Consider the following 16,153-nt stretch of genomic DNA (forward strand, 5'->3'; position numbering starts at 1 on the left):
TCTGATTGGCTGCAGGAAGCTCCTTCAGCCAATCAGAAGCTGCAGAAGCCACACCGGACGTTCAGCTTCCAAAAATTGTTTGGAAACCAGAACATTCACTTCCAGGTTTTGATTGTTCGGGAGCCAATTTGTTTGGGAGCCAAGGAGTTTGAGATCCAAGGTATGACTGTACTTTTATCCTACAATGAAAGTGAACAACTTTAATTAATTTGTATTGATGGGGAGCTTGTTGCTTATTTAATGATAAAAGTCAAATTAATTAAAGTCTTCATGTGTCTACTTGTTTAATGCTGTATATTACTCCATTCTTAATGTATATCTTTCCTGGAAGGTTTGCTGGAGAAAATGAGTGAAAAGCCTGTAAGATCAAAACTGTTTTAGTAACTCCGGTTTAGCAAAGTATGCCTTAAGCTGCAAAGCACCTGCTCAAATCTCTCCCATAAATAATTTCAGCTGGCTCATGCCCATGGAAACCCTCAATAATAGGGATTTTTTTGTGCTTTACATCCAGAAGCTCAGCACACAGTGATTGTGCTTTATTTTCTTTTAAGGGACTAGTTAGCCTGGTTTCAAGAACACAATGGAGCAGAGTTATTAATTCTGATTATTTGTGGCTTTTAAACATTTAAATCCCTGAGCTCAGCTGCCGATCCACTGGTTACTTCTTGGCAGGAAGTCAAGCGCCTAGTTCAGAGTCGTCTTTTTCTTCTTCTTCTTCTTCTGGCTGCCAATAATGCAGTGTTAACAAATTTGTCAGAGTGTATTTATCTGTTGCTATGCCTGTTGTTAGATGAAGAATGCAAAGCTGAGGACACGTTGGCAATGGTACTCTCCCTGTTAAATAGAAGACTTGCCGCCTCCCACCACTGCAGGGAAACTGCAGAACATTAGCGCTGCCTTTTGCTCACGTCTCTCCTATCCATCGAAGGCTTCTTTTTCCCAAATGGAACCAACACGGGAGTGGCGGTGACATCCATAAAGCCTATCAAATCATAACGCGGTACATTCTACGGTATTTAAGATAATGAGACAGAGCTTTCCCCCAGCTTTCTGTGCTCTTCTCAGAGATCTTCCTGCGTCAAAGTACAATCAGGGGAGCACTCACGCCGTCCCATTTTATGAGTCACTTTCAGTCATTCTCATACTTTTGAAAATGAGCTCCAGGAAAGCAAAGGATTCTGTGTAGTGGTGCTTAGTGTGTGGACAACCCCTTCCACTCTGGATTTTGTGCGTTTTGTTCCTTCCTCCTGCACACGTGGTTCGATTTTTGTTCACGGTCCTTCGAGTTGGCTCGTCTTTCTAGAAGGATCCAAGGGAGGAGAAACTTGCACGGTGCTGCTGTTCTTTGAAAGCTCTAAACTTCGATGTTAGCCCATCATCGCGTGTCGAAAAGTTGCTTCTGCTCTAGTACTTGGTACTCCAATTCAGGACACCTGCCCTGATCTCTTGCCTGAGCAACATCCCAGGATGTGAACAGAAACCACAGTCCACACTGGGCAGGGATGAGGAACATCTACCTGTGGCCCATATACTGCCCTTCTTGCCTCCAGTCTACGTGACCTTCAGGGAATTTCCCTGGGCTAGATTCCACATCCAGGGCTAGATTAAGACCTTTAGAGGCCCTAAGCACTTAAAAAGATTTTCATGCCCCCATATATAACTAATTCAAAACATAAACAATAATAAACTGTTAAGTAACATTTTATTTTTCAAAATGAAACGAAACCTACCGTAAGATGGAAAATAATGTTCATGTTTGTATGCTTTATTTATATTTAAATTTATATTTAAAAATTTCTCCTCCTTCTTCTAATTTCAAAGTCGGTGATCAGATCCTCAGAACTAATCTTACATAGCACATCTGCTTCTGTACTTAGCAGAGATGAGGCATCCAGCCTGCCTTGTTGCACAGTTGTTCTGCTGGGATTTTTAATATGAGAAAATGAATGCCCAGCGGAGCAATTAGTGACCATTAATGTTAAAAATCTGATGATGGACAATTTCTGTGGTGCCCTCCTTCCCTTGATGCCCGAAGCACGTACTTATTTTGCTTAATGGTTAATGCAGCCCTGGCCACGTCCCTCGCTGACCTTGTTCTGCAACCTCTTTGACCACTTTTGTCTGGCTAGATTGTGTCTTTGATTTGTGACAATGCTTCTTGCTGGTCTGGATGGAAAGGTGGGTGGGAGGGCAGAAACCTTTGGCTTCGTGGCTGGAACATAGGCTACTGCATTATTTCCCAACCTTTTCCTGACCCCCTTCTGACCTTGTTTCCTTCCTGTGCCCCCCCCCATGGACACAGCCAAGGGGGGCAGCTGCCCCCCATAAGAAAAAAATCAATACAAATCAATACAAATCTGAGTTTCTACCCCCCCCAACAAATATCCTAACTACAAACACACACACATACCCAGCCCATCCTACCGGTGGAAAGGTATCTATTTAAATGTTTCGTTTGGAAATAGAACATGTTTTATTTATATTTTTATAATTTATACAAAATGCATTACATAATAAAATATTGTTGAAGCAGAAAAACACAGAATCGTAGAGCTGGAAGGAACCCCAGGGGTCATCTTTCTAGTCCAGCGCCCTGCAATGCAGGAATCTCAGCTAAAGCATCCATGGCAGATGGCCATCCAACCTCTGCTTAGAAACCTCCAAGGAAGGAGAGTCTGGAACCTTCAGAAAGAGATCCATCTTCCATGTATTATAAAAAGTTAACAACACTTATTTGACCCCAGTTATTTGACACAGGGCGGGAAATCTACAGATACAGTCCAAAAGGCACACAGGGAGTTCTGAATATATGGGAGAATTTTAAAAAGCAAGTGGTCCTCACTGACTTGGTGCAAAAAGATCTTGTCAGCCAGAGTAGGCCTGGCTGCTTGGATAAAACACTACAGTGGTACCTCAGTTTTCAAACAGCTTATTTCACGAACAACTTGGAACCCGAATTTTAATTTTTATCATCTACAATTCTGTTTCATTTTATAGTGCAGTGCATTGATTATTGCTTTCATTTTATGGATCAGTGGTCTCGTTGGAAAGTAAAATTCATGTTAAATTACTGTTTTAGGGATTGTTTTTAAAAGTCTGGAACAGATTAATCCATTTTGCATTACTTTCTATGGGAAAGCGCACCTTGGTTTCGGAACGCTTTGGTTTTGGAACAGACTTCCGGAACAGATTAAGTTTGAGAACCAAGGTACCGCTGTAGAGCAGTAAGGCCCACTGAACTCAATGTGGCTTTCTTCTGAGTAGACACTTAGTTATTTACTAGATGCAAGTCAGCAGCACCAGATGACTCTGCTCGGCTAGGCACTGGGGTGGATTTCACCCCGCACCTTGCAGAGCCGGGCCGATGCTGCCAATGGGCCCTGCAGCCCTCAGCAACGTCCAAAGGCCCTGGTCCACTAGGTGCTGAGGTGGATTGCACCCTGCACCTTGCAGAGTCAGGCCCAGGCTACCACCAGGCCCGGCACTGGCAGCAGGCCCGGCACTCCAGCTCGCCCAGCCCTACCCATTGCTACCCCACCACCGCACTTACCTGACCTGGGGGTTCTGGATCACAGACTCTATTGGTCAAAACCGGGGCCTCAGCGATCGCCCTCCCTGCCAGAAACAAACTAGGACTGCTAGTGTAGCCTTATGAGGCTTTGCCCTCGGGTGGGAAAAATATTGCGCCTGGGAAAGGGAAGTGGGTGTCAAAAGACAGTCAAGGAATAGTTTCGGAGAAAAGGCTTTTATTTCTACCATCCATGAACTGGTAGAAGGAGCAAGTGTGATAACTCACAAAAAGCATGCACGAGTTCACAATCATGTGCACAAGCATATATACCCCTTTGCAGTTCCCTCCTCCTTTCTCCTCCTTCCAAAGTCCTGCCCCATGAGTTCCTCTGAGCATAAACAGAAAGCTGTCTTGGGACTATTGGACTCTTGGCACCCTTCCCAGGAAAGGGGTTTCAGAGTGTTCAGATATATTTCAATCTCTTGTTCCCAGACAGAAAGTAAGTTGCAATGTGGTTCTTTAGCAAGGCCAGAAGGCATCAGAAAGGCCTGAGAAACAATGGACTGTGTTCCCTACCTTTGTTGCAATCTTTTTAGTTACCGCAAGCGGAATGTTTCTGATGCTTAGCTAATGCCTTTTAGCTGCTGAGAAAAATGATTTTGAAAAGCTCTGAGAAGCTTTGAGCCTGCTTTGGTGGGGGGTGACTTTGGGCCTAGGTGAGGTCACCTGTCCTCACCTTCCTTCACTAGAAGAAAACACATGTGGCAAAAAGCAGTGTTAGGCCCTGGTGGGCCACCCCCTTACCCGCCCCCTTACCCGCTTGTGATTGGCCAAGCGGATAGCCAGCCAATCCGGGTTTTTTTAAAAAAAAATATTTTTTTTTCTTCACTTCTCACTTTCCTTTGTGCTCACCCCCCCCCCCATTTACACAATTTTCATGGATTTGGAATATCCTGGGCCCCCCAGTTGGCAAACACTGGCCTACTGTTCAGCAGTAAGAGCCACACCTTTTGCTCCACCTGCTTGGGCTCTGCATCTGCCAGAAACGTTGCCAACAAGGGAACAGGACCCTTGGGTCGAAATGGGGTTTCTCACTCTTCACAGAAGGAGATCCACAGCGCTCACTCAAGAAACGCCACATCCCACCTGGTTTTTCCCTAGGACTGTTTCCTTGCTTTTCTGGTTGTGTGCTAGGAGACCTGAGCCCGGAGCACAGAGGCCCATCCTGTGCAGATGTATCCATTCAGATTTCCCTGTGACTGCTAGTAAATCCTGGAACAAAGGCTGGCAGCTCCGCTGCTCAGATATCTCTTTGGGAAAGCTAATCTCCCCCTTGTTGTGCCCTGAGCCCTTCTCTCTGGGTAATTGTAGTGCTTGCATTTTAATCCGCCAGATGTGTGTGGTCCGCATGAAGGAGACTGCAGCCACCTTTAATTGAGGAGAGCAGCTCTAGCGGTTTAGGACTGGGATGCCGCGTGGCCCAGATGATTCCGTTCTGGCAGTGGCTCACCTTGGGCATCCATCCTTTCCCTCCACCCCCCTAGTCCCTTGGAATGCATTTCCAGCAGCTTATCGCTAATGTACTGCAAGGATGCTTTTAAGCGAATTAACAAGCTGTGTGTGAGGCGTAGCTTTTCAGGGTGGGAAATAATCTATTTTGTAGTGGCCTGCGTCTTTCGGGAGCGAGGTTTTGATGAGCTCAGTCAGTGCCAGTTTAGTTTTATGGGAACTCACTTTCAAAGCAAAGTGTCCTTTCAGCTTCTCTAGTCAGGGGTGGTGGTGACTTCCACCAACCCACCCAAGGCTTTGCCATTGAGGAATGACCTCTTGGGTTTTATAATAAGGCTTTGTCCATTGTTGGTCCTGCATGTTTACATTTAATTAGCCCAGGTGGCCTAAACCTTGCTGCAAGCTGTTTGATAGCCAGAACAAACCAAAGACCTGAGAGCAAACACATTGCCAGGTCTGAAGCTGGATGCCAGCAGGGCTTAGAGAATTAGCTCTTTCCAGTGATGCTTAGGAGGATCCTTATCTTATGAGTTCACCCAGCTGATAAGATTGGGGACTATAATGGCAGCTACCAAATGTAGCTCTCATTTGGTAGCTGCCATTATAGTCCCCAAGGTCAGAAACTGCTCCTAGTGTTTATGTGACATTCTTGGTCATGGGTCTGCCAATTCTTTCCATAGTAGCCTGCTTCGGCCAGTGCTTTCTGGTTCTATAAGCACCCAAGCAAGGAGGTGAAGTGTTGGAGGCTCTAGGACTTGGGACCAGGAAGAACTTTATCAACTGAGACCGGAAGTCAAATCTTGTACTATATAACCTGGATCACACTCTGGACACTGAGGTCCAGCTCCAAGGGCCTTCTGGCAGTTCCTCACTGTGAGAAGTGAGGTTACAGGAAACCAAGCAGAGGGCCTTCTCGGTAGTGGCACCCGCCCTGTGGAACGCCCTCCCATCAGATGTCAAGGAAATAAACAACTATCTGACTTTTAGAAGACATCTGAAGGCAACCCAGTTTAGAGAAGCTTTTAATGTTTGATGTTTTATAGTGTTTTTAATATGCTGTTGGGAGCCTCCCAGAGTGGCTGGGGAAACCCAGGCAGAGCGACAAGGTATAAATATGTTGTTGGCTCCGCACTGTGGGAATTGAAGTTTGTTAAGGGTTTGTTAAGGGTGCTGTGAATTGTAGCTCTTTGAGGGGTCTCCTAACAACACTCAGCACCCTTAAGAAGTGACAGCTCTCAGGATTCTTTGGGAGGAAATCTTGACAGTTGAAGCGGTATAAGAGGGTATTAAATCTATGGTGTGGGTGTAATACGCTGCTTGTCCACCAGGTTTCTCTTACGCACAGCAACCCAGGTCATGTGGGCGGGGAGTGGGGGTTGCAGTGATTTTTAGGAAGTCATTAGTTTGCACCAGGCGTCCTATTGGGAAGACCCAGTTTTCCGAGTGCATGTTCTGGAAGTTGGGCAATAGGGGCAGTACAGGATTCCTTTTGGCGTACCGACCTCCCCGCTGCACCAAGGATTCCCTGCCCGAGCTGCTTCAGGTCGTGGCGGATGTTCTCCTGGAGACACCTAGTTTGGTCGTCCTAGGGGATTTTAACATCCATGCCGACACGACCTTCCAAGGGCCGCTCAGGACTTCGTGGAAAGCATGGCCTCCACGGGGCTGTCCCTGAATAAGTCTGGCCCAACCCATAGCCGCGGACATGCCTTGGACCTGGTGTTTATGGATGTTGGTGATCTGACACCAAATAAAAGCGAAACGAAAGAAGTGCCATGGTCAGATCACTTCCTGGTGCAACTGGACTTCTCTGCGACCCATCCCCTCTGCAGGGAGGTGGGACCAATTCGGATGGTCCGCCCCCACCACTTAATGGATACAAATGGTTTCCAGAGAGTGGTAGGGGATGCTTTATCCCATGTTGATGGCCTTTTAGCTGATTCCCTGGTAGCCCGCTGGAATGTGGAGTTAACCGGGGCTATTGACTGTTTGGCTCCGAAGCGCCCTCTCCGATTGCATGGAGCCTGGACAGCCCCGTGGTTTTCCACGGATCTGAGGGCAATGAAACAATCATTGAGATGGCTAGAGCGCCGGTGGCGGATAGCTCATTCCGAATCTGACCGGACACAGGTTAGAGCTCAACGTCGATCCTACCAAGTGGCGATAGCGACGGCGAAGAAGAATTTCTTCACCGCCTCTATTGCATCTGCAGAAAACAGCAGCAGGGGACTTTTTCAGGTGGTTCACAATTTAGCGGAAATACCTGCAACATCGCGGCCCAGTACGGGCCACATGTTCTCCTGCAATGATTTTGCAAATTTTTTTGCAGATAAAATCGCTCAGATTTGGGAAGAAGTAGACTCCACTGTGGGAGCAGGGCCGGGGTGGGAGAGTGCTAGAGACCTGTCTAGTCAAGTTGCGTGGGATCAATTCCAATCTGTTACCTCTGAGGATGTGGACAGGCTGCTTGGACGAGTGAAGCCAACCACCTGTCTCCTGGATCCTTGCCCATCCTGGCTTATAAAAGCTAGCCGGAAAGGACTGGGCGATGGGCTTCGTGGGGTGGTGAATGCTTCCCTCCGTGAGGGAGCCTTCCCAGACCCGCTGAAAGAGGCGGTTATTAAACCGCTTCTTAAAAAACCATCTTTAGATACGGCCACGATAGCCAACTATCGCCCAGTCTCAAATCTTCCATTCTTGGGCAAGGTGATTGAGCGAGTGGTTGCTGAACAACTCCAGGCACGCCTGGATCCATTTGGATCCCTTCCAGTCGAGATTCAGGCCTCATCATGGGACTGAAACTGCCTTGGTCGCACTGGTTGATGATCTCCGGCGGGCTAGGGACAAAGGTGAGAGCTGTTTCCTAGTTCTGCTGGATCTCTCAGCAGCGTTTGATACCCTCGACCATAACATCCGTCTGGACCGTCTTGAGGGGCTGGGAGCTGGGGGCACTGTCATACAGTGGTTCCACTCCTTCCTCCTGGGTCGTGTTCAGAAAGTGGTGGTGGGGGATGAGTGCATAGGCGCCGACTCCATGGGGCCTGAGGGGGCCCGAGCCCCCTCAAAAATTCGTTTGGGGGGGCTCTGCCCCCCCAACAATTTAAGAAAATTATTAGTTATATTATGCTTTGTAAAATCACAAAATTATGTTGGTATTTTTTATTTTCCTTGTTTGACGATAGTTACCTTTTAAAATACATTCAGTAATGAGTTAAAACAAAGCCACTCCTGATCTAGAGAGGGGGTGGGGTTGCGGGCTCTCGACCCATCAACAATCTCGCGGGGCTGGCGTCAGCCCCGCGAGAAGTGGGGATTCCCCCTAGCTCATTAATATTCACCGCCCACGGCGGCAGCCAATCGGCTGCCGCAAAGGGCGGGCCCTCACAGGTTCACTTAAGGTCGGGGCAGCCCGGGGCTCGCCCCTTTCGTTCCCCCAGCAGCAGCGGTTTGGAGGTCTTGGGCCCCCCCCAATATTTTTTATAAGTCGGTATGGGCCCCGCCCCCCCAATATTTTTTATAAGTCGGCGCCCCTGGATGAGTGCTCAGACCCCTGGGCTCTCACTTGTGGGGTGCCTCAGGGTTCTGTCCTCTCCCCCATGCTTTTCAACATTTACATGCAGCTGCTGGGAGAGATCATCAGGAGGTTTGGGCTGGGTGTTCATCAGTATGCAGATGATACCCAGCTCTACCTCTTTTAAATCAGAACCAGTGAAGGGGTGAAGGTCCTGTGTGAGTGTCTGGAGGCGGTTGGAGGATGGATGGCGGCTAACAGATTGAGGTTGAATCCTGACAAGACAGAAGTACTGTTTTGGGGGGACAGGAGGCAGGCAGGTGTGGAGGTTTCCCTGGTCCTGAATGGGGTAACTGTGCTCCTGAAGGACCAGGTGCGCAGCCTGGGAGTCATTTTGGACCCACAGCTGTCCATGGAGGCACAGGTCAAATCTGTGTCCAGGGCAGCTGTTTACCAGCTCCATCTGGTACGTAGGCTGAGACCCTATCTGCCTGCGGACTGCCTCACCAGAGTGGTGCATGCTCTGGTTATCTCCCGCTTGGACTACTGCAATGCGCTCTACATGGGGCTACCTTTGAAGGTGACTTGGAAACTACAACTAATCCAGAATGCGGCAGCTAGACTGGTGACTGGGAGCGGCTGCCGAGACCATATAACACCGGTCTTGAAAGACCTACATTGGCTCCCAGTACGTTTCCAAGCACAATTCAAAGTGTTGGTGCTGACCTTTAAAGCCCTAAACGGCCTTGATCCAGTATACCTGAAGGAGCGTCTCCACCCCCATCGTTCTGCCCGGACGCTGAGGTCCAGCGCCGAGGGCCTTCTGGCAGTTCCCTCATTGCGAGAAGCAAAGCTACAGGGAACCAGGCAGAGGGCCTTCTTGGTAGTGGCGCCCGCCCTGTGGAACGCCCTCCCACGAGATGTCAAAGCGATAAACAACTACCTGACATTCAGAAGACATCTTAAAGCAGTCCTGTTCAGGGAAGTTTTTAACGTGTGATATTTTAGTGTATTTTTGGTTTCTATGGAAGCCGCCCAGAGTGGCTGGGGAGGCCCAGCCAGATGGGCGGGGTATAAATAATAAATTGTTGTTGTTGTTGTTGTTGTTGTTGTTGTTGTTGTTGTTGTTGTTGTTGTTGTTGTTGTTGTCCTAGTGGTGGGCTGGTATCTCGGATGTGGGCGTTTATGGCCTCCCTGTGGGACAAGAGAGAGAGAGAAAGCTTTCCTTTATTGGTAACTGTCAGGGGATAGCGGTGGAGGCAGCAGGAGTGGCTCAGTTAGCACCACACATGGATGCAAGCTGCTGGTGTCAAGCAAAGGCTGCCAGCCACTTAATGACTCTATGCTTTCACAGGTTCCACTGTTTCACCCCCTTCAGGGATGGCATCAGCGCCCAGAACTCTTGAACAGCTGCCAGGACCCACTGGTGCAGGGCTGACCTCAAAACCTTGTCAGATCTCCCTCTCACCTCTTTTCCCAGCCTTAAGTTTACTTGGTAGCAACAGCTGGGTTTGGGAAACTTCTTACCATGCACTTTGGGAACAGTAGACTAACAAGCAAGCCTCCAGATTCAGCCACTACTGTCAAGTAAACTCGTGGGCAGGAGGACACCAGTGCCAGGGTTCCCAGAACCCTGGTGCCAGCCCTATAAACTAAATAGAGACATGCAGTATTAGTACCTGTGATTGGCAGGGAATATGAAGCCTCTGGATTGGCTCAGCCAGGTATAAATAAATTGCAAGATCCTGGCCGCCTACGTTTTGCCTGGCCAACAAAGTAGAATTTCCTGCCCTCAACATGCAAGAACAAGACCTGTGTGAAATCTTGCGATTGCAGGAAATTCTCTTTGTCTTACCCGCAGCACAAGCCAGTCGCTCTGATATCTCGTTCCTATGAAATTATCTCATTTCCAGTGTTAGAAAAAGACAGCTGCCTCCAAGAGCCGGAGTTGAAAAGATTCTGCCCCTTTGTCTCTTTCTCTTTCTCCATTGTACCTAGCACAATGCAGCTGATCTCCCGGTGGTATCTACGTGGATGAAATAAAACAGTTCCTCATTCATCCAAAACCTTAATGCAGAAAAATGATTATGGATAAGAACAGTTTGTCACCTGTGGACAAGCGTATCTCCCAACATTGCCACTTTCTTCCTCTCCCTATTTCTCTGACTGCTCAGCCCTTGCCCAGAAAGAAACCTTTCTGAATGCAAAAGACAATAGGTGGAGCAGAGGTCTTGGGTTTGGGGGCAATTGAAGCCACCCACAACCCCTTAAATAGGAACATAGGAAGGTGCCTTTTTCTGACACAAAATGTCAAAAGGGCCATTTGGAATGGAGAAGCGGTTGCCAGAGTCATGGCTTCCTACTTCTTCTCTTTCCCCCACCGTCCTCACCCTGCTTCTCTATTAGAAATCAGCACCTCCTACAACTTACACTAGCATTTGCATGTGATGTGTTAGTTATCCTGTTAGGCATAAATCTAAAACCTGTAGTGTGTAAAGCAGCCCTATAGTGTGGGAGGTGTTGTACCCTAGGATGATTTGGGAGTGCTGGAGAGAAAAAAGATAGGTGGGGGGCATAAGTAGGACTGTGGAAAAGCAGAGCCATAGCTAGGGGAGGGTCTAGCCAGGGTTTCTGCCCTGGGTGCAGCCTCCATTATTATTATTATTATTATTATTATTATTATTATTATTATTATTATTTAATATTTATACTCCACCCATCTGGCTGGGTTTTCCCAGCCACTCTGGGTGGCTCCCAACAGAATATGAGTAATAATTTTTAAAAAGCAATAAAACATCAAACATTAAAAACTTCTCTAAACAGGCTGCCTTCAGATGTCTTCTAAAAGTCAGATAGTTGTTTATTTCCTTGACATCTGATGGGAGGGCGTTCCACAGGGTGGGTGCCACTACTGAGAAGGCCCTCTGCCTGGATCCCTGTAGCCTCACTTCTTGCAGGGAGGGAACTGCCAGAAGGCCCTCGGAGCTGGACCTCAGTGTCTGGGCAGCCATTGAGGCTCGCAACCTTCCATCAAATCTGGGCTTCAGCCAGCAAGAAAGATGAAAAAGTGAACTGGCAGCCACAAGCTCCATCCTTTCCCTTTCCCCATGAAACTGAAGAAAGCTCATTTACAATTTGATGCAGAGAGAGGGAGAGTTGGAAAATCTGGAGAGGCTCCTTGGCTCTCCCCAGTGAAGCAGAAGATAGGATCCCCTGTGTATTTGCTACTGTGTGAGAAAGAAATTCTGGAGGGAGGGAGGGAGGGAGGGAGGGAGGGAAGCTGAGGAATAGAATCAGTTGGACTAAATGATCCTTAGGGTCCCTTCCAACTATACAATTCTATAGTTCTATGATCCCTTCAGAACTTTGAATGTACAACTAAGGTTGAGTCATTTTACAGACTATGCATGATCCACACACAGGAAAGTAAGGGGTATGTGAGCATTTTTTCCTGCCAGAGGCAGTTCCCTGGCAAGCTCTGGTCAGCCTGACTGCATTAGGATTGTAATGGAAGGGTACCGTACTTTCTACTTTGGATTGGCAAAAAGGATTTCTTCACCTTAAAAGGTAAAGGGACCCCTGACCATTTGGTCCACTCGTGCCCGACTCTGGGGTTGCGGTGCTCATCTCGCTTTATTGGCCAAGGGAGCAGGCATACAGCTTCCGGGTCATGTGGCCAGCATGACTAAGCTGCTTCTGGTGAACCAGAGCAGCCCACGGAAACGCCGTTTACCTTCCCTCCAGAGCGGTACCTATTTATCTACTTGCACTTTGACGTGCTTTCGAACTGCTATGTTGGCAGGAGCAGGGACCGAGCAACAGGAGCTCATCCCGTCGCAGGGATTTGAACCGCCAACCTTCTGATCGGCATGTCCTAGGCTCTGTGGTTTAACCCGCAGCGCCACCTGCATCCCATTTGTTGAAGCTTATGCTGGAGTAAATTTACACATCAAAACTCCTTGAAAGAGTTTGCGCAGAACCAAGAAGAGGGGTGGATGGCAAAAAACCCTCCGAGGCTTTATTAGACATGATACCAGAGCATTGCTACACAGGGACAGGTTATTCTATTATATGTTAGATATAACCAGCCTTTCAGCCAAGACTTAGACTTAGACTTAAAATGTGGCTTAGACTTAAAATCCATGTGAAGGTGCAATTTAGGGGTGGGTGTGTTTTAGAGGGGAGCAGTCTCTTCTAGCTCCTGGCGGCTGCTGGCACAGTACAGATGCCAGTCTTTTCATCCAGATGGAAGGGGCAGAAGGAGCTGCAGATGGACACTGGGGCTGGCTGATGATAAAGAGGCTAACCCCCACACAAGCAGCCCCTCTTGCTGATCTGCATTCTTTCGCCCCCTTGGCAGTTGTTGTTCTGGTCCAGGTTCCAGGCTAATCTCTCCAGCGAGAGGAAGCAGAAAGAGCTGCAGATGGACCCAGGGGCTGCTTGATGGCAAAGCTGATGTACCAGAAGGGGCAAGTGTTGCTTGCCTTGAGAAATATCATACACTGTCAAGTTAGGGCCTCTCCAGATGGTAGCAGAGCCCAGGGCTGATGTAGCGCTAGACCATAAGTATTACAAGAAAGAGGTACCAGCTTCTAGCTCCAGATTTTTTCTGCAGCATTTGCTGTTTGGGACTCTGCCATCCAACCCAGCTGATCATGCTCATTGCCAGTCTGCTCTTTGGACAGACAACAATCAGCACGAGGATCAGGCACAGTCTCCCTGGATGGCTTCCAGGTATTATGAATGGAATGATGGATGAAGAGGACCGGCAAGGTGGGCAGGCAGGCATTTTTCTCCCTCTCTTGCAATTGTAGGAAAAAGAGTCACCCAACACAGTTGATTGGGGATAGAATCATAGAATCATAGAATCATAGAGTTGGAAGAGACCACAAGGGCCATCGAGTCCAAGCCCCTGCCAAGCAGGAAACACCATCAGAGCACTCCTGACATATGGTTGTCAAGCCTCTGCTTAAAGACCTCCAAAGAAGGAGACTCCACCACACTCCTTGGCACTCCTAGGTTAGAGGCAGACAGGATGAAGCGCTTCTTCACACAATAAGCATAATTTAACTTATGAGACGGATTCTCAGAAGTTGTGGTAATGCTGAAGGCAACTTTAGGAAAGGGTTGCATTAAATTTATGGAGGATAGAGTCTTATAGTGGCTATGAGAGCTAGGACTGCGATAGGAACATACAAAGTTGCCTTATAGTTATGGTGCAAGGTGATGCCAACCTTTTGTGGGTCTGTGGGCATGTTTGCACACTGGAGGAACTGTTGTGGGCACCACACACACACACACACATACACCACACAGCCAAGCACACACCACAGCCTATTATATTGACTGCAGCGAAATGCTTCTTCCAAGCCTAATTTCAGCTGTTTGGGGAGACACTGTGGGCCCCAGGGGCAGCCTTTGCAACTACCTGTGTACCTGTTGGCACCACATTGGTAGACCCCTAATATTCATTGGTCCATACTGGTCATTTTTTCCTGGTGGTGACACCACAGCATCTCAGGTCCAGTGGTCTAGAGACGTCAAAGAAGTGTTTCAGTTTAAAGCATGGGTTGGCAAACTAAGGACCGGGGCTGGATCCGGCCCAATCACCTACTCAATCCAGCCCACGGACGGTCCGGGAATCAGCGTGTTTTTACAAGAGTAGAATGTGCCCTTTTATTTAAAATGCATCGCTGGGTTATTTGTGGGGCCTGCCTGGTGTTTTTACATGAGTAGAATGTGTGCTTTTATTTAAAAGGCATCTCTGGGTTATTTGTGGGGCATAGGAATTTGTTATTCCCCCCAAAAATATATATATATAGTCCGGTCCCCCACAAGGTCTGAGGGACCCACAACTGAAAAAGGTTGCTGACCTCTGGTAAAGCATTGTAAATTTAAACAGGGAAAACCGGTAGAGGAAAACTGGACTCCATGTTGCCATCTTGTGGCACAATGTTATGTCACACATACAATGCATATACTGTACCGTAAATCGCTTTTTCTTTATCAGTCTAGCTCAGTCCCTATTCATCACCTACCACCTGATCCTTTAAGTGGGAGATGTCAGGGTCTGACCGTGATATCTTAATCATGGAGACCATATGCTGCATATCACTAAACTAATCTCTGCCCAAAAAGGGAATTTCCACATTCTGTGGCAACACCTGGTGAGCAGATGCTGAAAGTGAATCAATTAGGGTCTCTATGGCCACCGTGCCCTGCTTTTGCCCCTGGCATTTGGCAAGCAGAGTTTCACTGCCTCTGAACACCGAGGTTCCACTTAGCTGACATAGCTAATTGTTACTGACGGTTCCATCCTCTGTGCATATGACTTAGCCCATTCTGAAAGTTATTGGTGCGCATTTTGCTGTCCAAATATCACCACAACTTCTGCAAACTTCCCAGGGATACAGTATCTGGCTATCAGAGGCAGAATACGAGAATCATCTTTGCTTGATCCAGCAAGACTGTCGTCATGTTACTCTGTTTCAAGTGCACAAAATCAAGCGCTCCTCTGTATGGAAGTCCCCCTACGGACCTGATGCCCCCCAGATGTTCTTTGACTACAACTCCCATCAGCCCCCGCTGGTTGGGGCTGATGGGACCTGTAGTCCAACGACATCTGGAGGGCAGCTGGTTGGCAAAGGCTGCCCTGTGGTGTCTTTTCTTTTTCCTCAGTGTGGGATGAGGGAGCATGTCACTTGTTCAACACCACAGGGATTTAAACATTTCTACTCAGACTAGACAAAAATCAGACTGGTGGGGAGAGTGGAGGCGGAAGCATCTCTTAATTTTTACTGGCAGAGAGATTCCACCGAGTGGGTAAATTAGCCATCAACCACTCCCTTATCTGGGATGCGGGTGGCGCTGTGGTCTAAACCACAGAGCCTCTTGGGCTTGCCGATCAGAAGGTCGGGGATTCGAATCCCCGCGACGGGGTGAGCTCCCGTTGCTCGGTCCCTGCTCCTGCCCACCTAGCAGTTCAAAAGCATGTCAAAGAGCAAGTAGATAAATAGGTACCACTCCGGCGGCAAGGTAAACGGCGTTTCTGTGCGCTGCTCTGGTTCACCAGAAGCGGCTTAGTCATGCTGGCCACATGACCCAGAAGCTGTATGCCGGCTCCCTTGGCCAATAAAGCGAGATGAGTGCCGCAACCCCAGAGTCAGCCACGACTGGACCTAATGGTCAGGGGTCTCTTTACCTTTTTATTCCCTTATCTACCAGACTAATACATCATCACAGTAAGGGGTAATCTGGTGAATGCTCAGCAGATTTTCAGCAATTACAGAGGGATCCAGTTGGCTTTTCACAAAATCCCAAGTCTCTCACCCACCTTGGGGTGCAGAACATGGGAAGAAAGGTCTTAAAAGTGGTCTGTAGTTTGTGTATCAGTCCATTGGGCACACAGACTGAGTGACAAGCGCATTCTTCATACCCTTGCTTGATCATTAGCACTGTAAATCGATTGGAGATTATGGCAGAACCCAAATTTATGTATGTTTACTCAGAAGTAAGCCCCACTCTGCTCAGTGGGTCCTACTCCCCAGTAACTGCTCATAGGTTTGCAGCTTACAGGGCAATCGCATGCATGTCCATTCAGAAATAAATTCCACTGAGTTCAG

The 16,153-nt window shown here is 48.0% G+C and overlaps 1 protein-coding gene across 1 annotated transcript in view; it reads left to right on the forward strand.

Annotated features, from left to right (window-relative positions):
* SYNDIG1L (synapse differentiation inducing 1 like) overlaps nucleotides 1–16,153 on the forward strand; it is a 99,222-nt gene that overhangs the window by 29,993 nt on the left and 53,076 nt on the right. The gene's annotated exons all lie outside the window — the stretch shown is intronic.

The sequence above is a fragment of the Podarcis gaigeae genome, assembly GCF_964106915.1.
Source record: "Podarcis gaigeae genome assembly, chromosome: 1".
Classification (NCBI taxonomy): domain Eukaryota; kingdom Metazoa; phylum Chordata; class Lepidosauria; order Squamata; family Lacertidae; genus Podarcis; species Podarcis gaigeae.